The sequence below is a fragment of the Herpailurus yagouaroundi genome, unplaced genomic scaffold (genome assembly GCF_014898765.1).
Source record: "Herpailurus yagouaroundi ecotype Mexico unplaced genomic scaffold, PumYag 195, whole genome shotgun sequence".
Classification (NCBI taxonomy): Eukaryota; Metazoa; Chordata; class Mammalia; order Carnivora; family Felidae; genus Herpailurus; species Herpailurus yagouaroundi.
In genome coordinates this window covers 13,415,216-13,423,102 of record NW_024412426.1, presented here as the reverse complement: position 1 = coordinate 13,423,102, position 7,887 = coordinate 13,415,216, and the positions used below count along the sequence as shown (strand labels likewise).

The 7,887-nt window shown below is 39.4% G+C and overlaps 1 non-coding gene across 1 annotated transcript; it reads right to left on the bottom strand.

Annotated features, from left to right (window-relative positions):
* Window positions 1-6,939: 6,939 nt before the first annotated feature.
* LOC121011943 (U6 spliceosomal RNA) lies at window positions 6,940-7,043 on the bottom strand. Its single transcript, XR_005781870.1, has one exon. It is a non-coding gene; the product is annotated as a U6 spliceosomal RNA (small nuclear RNA).
* Window positions 7,044-7,887: the final 844 nt, after the last annotated feature.

Genomic DNA, 7,887 nt, shown 5'->3' with positions numbered 1-7,887 from the left:
CACTGCTAGGAATTTACCCAAGGGATACAGGAGTACTGATGCATAGGGGCACTTGGACCCCAATGTTTACAGCAGCACTTTCAACAATAGCCAAATTATGGAAAGAGCCTAAATGTCCATCAACTGATGAATGGATAAAGAAATTGTGGTTTATATACACAATGGAGTACTATGTGGCAATGAGAAAGAATGAAATATGGCCCTTTGTAGCAACGTGGATGGGACTGGAGAGTGTTATGCTAAGTGAAATAAGCCATACAGAGAAAGACAGATACCATATGTTTTCACTCTTATGTGGATCCTGAGAAACTTAACAGGAACCCATGGGGGAGGGGAAGGAAAAAAAAAAGAGGTTAGAGTGGGAGAGAGCCAAAGCATAAGAGACTCTTAAAAACTGAGAACAAACTGAGGGCTGATGGGGGTTGGGAGCAAGGGGAGGGTGGGTGATGGGTATTGAAGAGGGCATCTCTTGGGATGAGCACTGGGTGTTGTATGGAAACCAATTTGACAATAAATTTCATATATTTAAAGAAAAAAAAGAAAGTTCCATCTAGCAGGCTAATAGCAATGGTCTTGGCCATTTGCTATATGACAATTCTATTTTCATATGGAAGAAGAGGACTATTACAAATTGTCACTGATCGCTCTAATATTTCTATTAGAGAAAAGCAGATGCCTGCCTCCCAAAACCCCAAATGAGAAAAGAGTTATAACTGGTTACAACTGGTTGGAAAAGAAAGAACCTTTTCAACAAAGAAAGCAATCTCATGGTTAGAGAGGTAAGGAATAGGGGTGGGGGGTGATATTTGATAATTATACTTAGTTTTATCTTGAATAAATTATAAAATAGACAATGGTGGAAAATATTTTTGTTTGATATCTTTTTCTTGGTGTTCTTAATATTATTTTATCTTTTAAAAATCAAATGAATTCCTTTGATTTCAACAAAGAGATAGGAGGGGCGCCTGGGTGGCTCAGTTGGTTGAGCATCCAACTTCGGCTCAGGTCATGATCTCACAGCTCGTGAGTTCGAGCCCCACGTCAGGCTCTGTGCTGACAGCTCAGAGCCTGGAGCCTGCTTCTACTTCTGTGTCTCCCTTTCTCTCTGACCTTAACCCACTTGCATTCTGTCTCTGTCTCTCTCAAAAATAAACATTAAAAAAAAATTTTTTTTAAATTAAAAAAAAAAAAACAAAAAACAAAGAGATAGGAGTCTCTCCTGAGCCTTCACCAAATATTGCATTAAAAAGCAAATTTAGAATACATCACAAGTTTTCTTTTGGTCTTCTAGGTCAGGTAAAGATTCAAAAGGAAATACATCATCAGTATCTTTTGGCATTTTGAAATCAATGAATTTATTTATGCGCTTCTTGTGCTCTCCATGTTCTGCCTGTAATAACTTCCTCTCTGTTCAAATTTTTCATTCTATTAGTAGCACAGTAAAAGGAAGAAAACAAATTGAATGACAATGTGGATCCAACCTCATTGGTCACTGATCACTGATATGTTTTTAATTAACTCTAACTTTGGAAATTACAAAATTTTTTTCTTTTGTTGCACCAGCCGTGTTTCATAGTTTTTTCTCATTTATTTATATTCCTATATGTCTTAGGCCATTGTTCAACAGTGGGCGTATTCATTAAATTTTTTTTTCAACGTTTATTTATTTTTTGGGGGACAGAGAGAGACAGAGCATGAACGGGGGGAGGGGCAGAGAGAGAGGGAGACACAGAATCGGAAACAGGCTCCAGGCTCCGAGCCATCAGCCCAGAGCCTGACGCGGGGCTCGAACTCACGGACCGTGAGATCGTGACCTGGCTGAAGTCGGACGCTTAACCGACTGCGCCATCCAGGCGCAACAGTGGGCGTATTCAAACTCCAGAAAGGCAACCAAGGAATAAATTGCAATAAATAATTTTAATATTTTATAGTGCACTACTTTATCCCAAATTTTGCTTTGGTCATCTTAGATGCAAGTATCTGACATATATTTATTTATTGCATATATGTAATTAACATACATATTCATGTCTTTATACACTATAATATTTAAATATTTATGATTTTTGTAGCGTTTAACAAGATCACTTTACATCTTATAAAAATGATATATTTAAAAATACTAATTAAATAAAATTAATTTAATAATCTTCAAGGTCTGGAGTATTCAAGCAACTAGTTCAAAAATCAAAATATCTTTCCAGGGTGGCTATTGGCAAAGTGGCTATCCTACTGGGTGGCTCAGTAGGTTGAGCATCCAACTCTTGGTTTCTTCTCAGGTCATGATCCCAGGGTCACAGGATGGAGCCCTGCATTAGGCTCCGTGCTGAACATGGAAGCTGCTTAAGATTTCCTCTCTCGGGGCGCCTGGGTGGCGCAGTCGGTTAAGCGTCCGGCTTCAGCCAGGTCACGATCTCGCGGTCCGTGAGTTTGAGCCCCGCGTCAGGCTCTGGGCTGATGGCTCAGAGCCTGGAGCCTGTTTCCGATTCTGTGTCTCCCTCTCTCTCTGCCCCTCCCCCGTTCATGCTCTGTCTCTCTCTGTCCCAAAAATAAATAAAAACGTTGAAAAAAAAAAAAAGATTTCCTCTCTCTCTCTCCCTCTGCCCCTCTCCCCAGCTTGCACTCACTCTCTCCCTAAGCTTAAAAAAAAAAAAAAAAAAATCTTTCCAAATCTCTAAAAGCCCAAAGTCAATGCAACTGTAATCTTAGGATTTCATTCTTTGCTATCAATTTCTAATCCTACCCTGAAAGAGATAGTGTCTGCTTCGAGCCAGAGTTAAGGAGGAAAGGGGTTTGTAAGGTAGAGGAAGGTAGGATATGACCTCTTGTTGAAAGTTCACCACACTGAAGTTGTGCACCTAGATATCCCCCATCAGGGGCGCTTGGGGGAGCTCAGTCAGTCAAATGTCTGAATCTTGATCTCGGCTCAGGCCATGATCTCACAGTTCATGAGATTGAGCCCTGCATGGGGCTCTGCACTGACAGCACAGGCCCTGCTTGGGATTCTCTCTGTCCCTCTCCCTCTGTCCCTCCCCTGCTCGTGCTTTCTCTCTCTCTCTGAAGATAAGTAAATAAAGTTAAAAAAAAAAAAAAGTTATCCCCCATCAAAATATCATCACTCAAAAAAGTACAAGTTAAATGTCAGCAAGTAATAAAATCTTGTCTGGCAGGAAGAAGAAAAACATGAGAGATATTGTTTTAAAAAAATATTGTTTAACTGAACACAACAAGTGTGGTAAAGTTTTTCAGACTGATCAATTTGGAGTCAATGGTATGAATCAGGACTGTGGATGTCTGTGATCCTAAAACCAACGTGAAGGAGAGTTGGAGGCTATGAATGAGGATGAGGGGAACACAACAAAGGCATCTCTTATGCACAAGACATTTCTACACTTTTCCTCCCGTCTAATTGTCCTCAAAGCAGTAACTTGGTAACGGTGGCAGCAACTGCAGTGAAACAGCTTCCGTCCTTTGTCATGCTTTGATACGTGACAAAGATTTGCAGGTATGTTTAGAGTGATGATGGACGTGGTTATGCTTTATCTACCGTGCAATATTACATAGTAGTACAATCACAATAGTCCTGTAATTTAAAATATAGTCATCAATCACATACTAGTTATAAAATACCTTTATATATATGGATTATGTTACAGTATGATAAGCTCATTATATGATAATATCCTCGCTTGCGTTATAACATGAAGATACACCAAATAAGAATGCTTGTGATTTTTTTTACAAAGGGAAAAGCTATAATACAAAAAAATTTTTTTCTTTAATATCTTTAACATATGATGTTTTCTAAGTATCAAAAGGGGAAATGTGGACAGAAAACCTGAACAAGACTCTGAGTGGCAAATTACTTGGCTTATATCATGATTGTAAATTAGTTCAGGAAAGGACGGTGGGAGGGAGAAAGGAGAAGGGAATGGAAAGGGAAGATAAGTAAGGAAAAGAAGAATAGAACAATCCAGAAACAATCAACAGGTCTTTTTTTAAAAAGGTAATAACTTCATAATACTACAAATTACAGAGTTATTAACCTTATAATACTATGAGTAAATAAAAATGTATTATTTACTCAATGGCTAAGGTAAGCTGTGAGTGGAAAAGGAATTAGGCAACTCCTGAATTTTCTGGCTCAGAAATTACTAGTATCATTTGGCATTATTTTAATTATTTAAAAGTGATATGATCGGGGCGCCTGGGTGGCGCAGTCGGTTAAGCGTCCGACTTCAGCCAGGTCACAATCTCGCGGTCCGTGAGTTCGAGCCACGCGTCAGGCTCTGGGCTGATGGCTCGGAGCCTGGAGCCTGTTTCCGATTCTGTGTCTCCCTCTCTCTCTGCCCCTCCCCCGTTCATGCTCTGTCTCTCTCTGTCCCCAAAATAAATAAAAAACGTTGAAAAAAAATTTTTAAAAAAGTAAATAAAAGTGATATGATCAATGACCCCAGATTAATATTTTTAATTTGCTCTTATTTCTTTTTTTTATAAAAGTTTATTTATTTTGAGAGAGGGAGGGAGGGTGGGAGGGGCAGAGAGAGAAGGAGAGAGAATCCTAAGCAGGCTCCCACACTAGGCTCCATCTCACGACCATGAGATCATGTCCTGAGCCAGAATCAAGAGTCAGACGCTCAACTAACTGAGCCACCCAGGTGCCCCTAATTTGCCCACTTTCTATTCTATTTTATCCATCTTCTAACAGTTGAACATGTTTGTCATGTCACAGATGCAGAGCTAAATCGCAGTGCAAATGTACAAAGTCTCATTAGCATAAAAGACATTTCTATCATTAGCAAATCAGTTATGGAAACAGAAACAAAGAGTAAGAACTCTGGTTCTCTGATTATGATTTCCCCTCATAAGAAACATTCTGTTCAAAATGTCCTGTATTTTTAAGATGGGAAACATGGTTTACTCTGAATTATCTACAAGGTCATATTGAGAAATGTTTGTACAGAGTGTATCTGCATTTGTTTTATCAATGGAATTATCAGTGACATTGGTCTTAAATTGGAGGTCCTGGAATATGGAATCTGAAGTAAAAAAAATGATGAAACACTTGTGAGCAGAGTTCTGTATGAGAAAGTGAAAGTCTGGTTTGCCATAAAGCATATATGAGCTACAAAGCTTGTCTCCAGTCACCTGGAGCCTCTTTTTACTTTTCCTTGTTCCCGGTGCCTTGTCTGATCTGGCTTCCTCACCACCCCAATTAGTCCCTTTTTTAGCATGTAGTGGTCAAACACCCCAATTAGGAAATTTTCTGATTCACAGAGTTTCACTGAAGTGTATTTGAGGGTTTAGGTTTTATTAATTACCATTTCTATTTGCATCTAGAAATGTAAGCTTTAATATAAAGAAATGAAATACGAATGGTGACATTTCAGCATCATTTGGGAAAAGGGTTTGGGAGCTGATAGAGGCAGGGGCGGAGTGGAAGGAGGATACTAAGTGAGCGGTGGCTCCTGATGCACAGAGATGGCTACTAACACACGTGCACACAGCCCCTCTTCCCTATCCCACCTTCTTCCTGCTGATCTCACCTAACCGCATGGTGCTGCGGAAAGAGCCTTGGATTAAGAGTGGGGAGACCTGACATATAGTTTTAACTCTGCCTCACTTTATTTGTATGATCCAGATCAGATTACTTCCTACTTCATTCTCAGAGCACCTGTGCATTCTTTTAACTTGTTTAAACAAAAACAAAAATAAAAAAGCCTATAGAAAATGAGGTAGAGGATGCAGTAATAAGAGAAGGGTCCTTCCAAAATAGCAAATATCAGAGTTGAATAGAACACTGTGCTCATACCCATTACCTGAATTACAATGTTGGCTTCTGAGACTAACCTTGCAAAATTTCCTACTGCCCGACACTATCAAGAGTTCCAGTTGTAAATCCAAATGTCATCATTGAAAATGAGTTATGATTTCCTGCTCAAACTCCCACAGAAGCTCTGGGCTGATAAGCAATCCCCTGAAAGGGACTATTCCTCTTCCCAAGGGATTTAGAGCCTAACAAAGATGAATAAGATAAGTAAATATTTACTGCTGTTTTAGAAACCAGAAAGCAAACAGCCTAGTGAGTGGGCAGACTTAGCATGAGCATGGTGATAGTAATGTGACTATGAAGGTTTTTGAAATATATGACTTATAGGATTTTGTTTGCTTCTTTTACTCTAAGAATCCTAATTTTTTACTCAGGCGTTTGTTATCTATTTATGATTATGCAATTTATTTACTAAATAATGGCAACCTTTGCTACTCTATTAGAAGTTTATAAGGAAAAAAGTGTAGAAAAACACAAAAACATAGACACACATCTGACCTAAGCACACACTCGTAAATAACAAAAGCTCTGAAGTACATCATAAAAAGGCCTTATGATCAGAAAAGGAAAGAATGAATAGGGTTGGAACAGAAGCTAAGAGAATTACTGGCTGCAGTGCTAGAAAGGACTGAGCAAAGAGAGGGATGCATCTCACCAGGCTTTGTTAAGGAGGTAGACATTAGTTTGGGATATTATTTTATTCCTAACATTTTTAAAAATTATTAAATTTTTTTGATGTTTATTTATATTTTGAGAGAGAGAGAGAGAGAGAGAGAGAGAGAGAGACAGAGTGAAAGTTGGGGGAGGGCAGAGAGAGAGAGGGAGACACAGAATCTGAAGCAGGTTCCAGGCTCTGAGCTGTCAGCACAGAGCCTGATGTGGGGATTGAACTCACAAACCGTGAGATCATGACCTGAGCCAGAGCTGAATGCTTCACTGACTGAGCCACCCAGGCACCCCTATTCTTACATTTTTTAAATGTTTATTTCTTCTTGAGAGAGAGAGAGAGAGAAAGAGAAAGAGAGAGAGAAGTGGGGGAGGGACAGAGTGAGGGGGACAGAGGATCTGAAGCAGACTCTACGCTGACAGCAGAGAGCCTGATGGGGGACAAAAATCTGGAAGCTTCACAAATCTGCATGTCACCCTTGTGCAGCATCCAGGCTAATCTTCGTATCATTTCAGTTTTTAGTATACGTGCTGCCGAGGCAAGCGCCTTCCACTTTCTTCCTCACTCTTTATTCAAGCTTCCTGGCTTCTTTCCAATTCTGAATATACCTTGATCCTCACCATAGAGCCTTTCCACTCACTGTTGCCTCTGCCCGGAATACCTCTCACACACCCTCTCACTTAATAACTTTTGTCTTCCAAATTATCCAAATACCTCTTCCTCAGGAAATCCTACTCTGACTTGACAAATTGGATCAGATCGGTACATCTTTCATGGCACTTATCACTATTTGTAATTTGTAAACTTAGATGATCGCTGTCTACCTCCCACACAATGAGCTTCATGAGGGACCATGTCTGTTTTCACTGGTCCTTTTCTTGAGCACTCAGCCCAGTGATTAGCAAGTACTGAGTTTTCAATGTATTGAGGAATGAATGAATGTATGAATGACTGGATGGCTGGATGGATGGATGACTGAAAGATCACTATCTTCAGATGTCAAATAACTAAAGTCATTAAGCCAATTTGTTGCAGAGTTTTATCATTTTCCAGGAAAAGAGATCCCGAGAGAATGGCATTTGATGCAATGGTATAGAGAATAGGAAGGGAATAACACAGAGCATATTTATAGTTACCTTTGCTATTCAGAATCTGTTCCCCTTTCCTAAGAGAGCATCCTCTTTTTAGGGGACTGTATTTTTCCTCCATGGTGTGGTTTTGTGGGAGTGTATATTTTTCAATAAATAACAAAAAATCAAATAACCCAATTTAAAAGTGGACAAAGGATTTGAATACGCATTTCTCCAGAGAAGATATACAAATGGACAATAAGTTCATGTAAAGATGCTCAAAATCAGTAGTCCTTAGAGAAATGCAAGTCAAAATGACA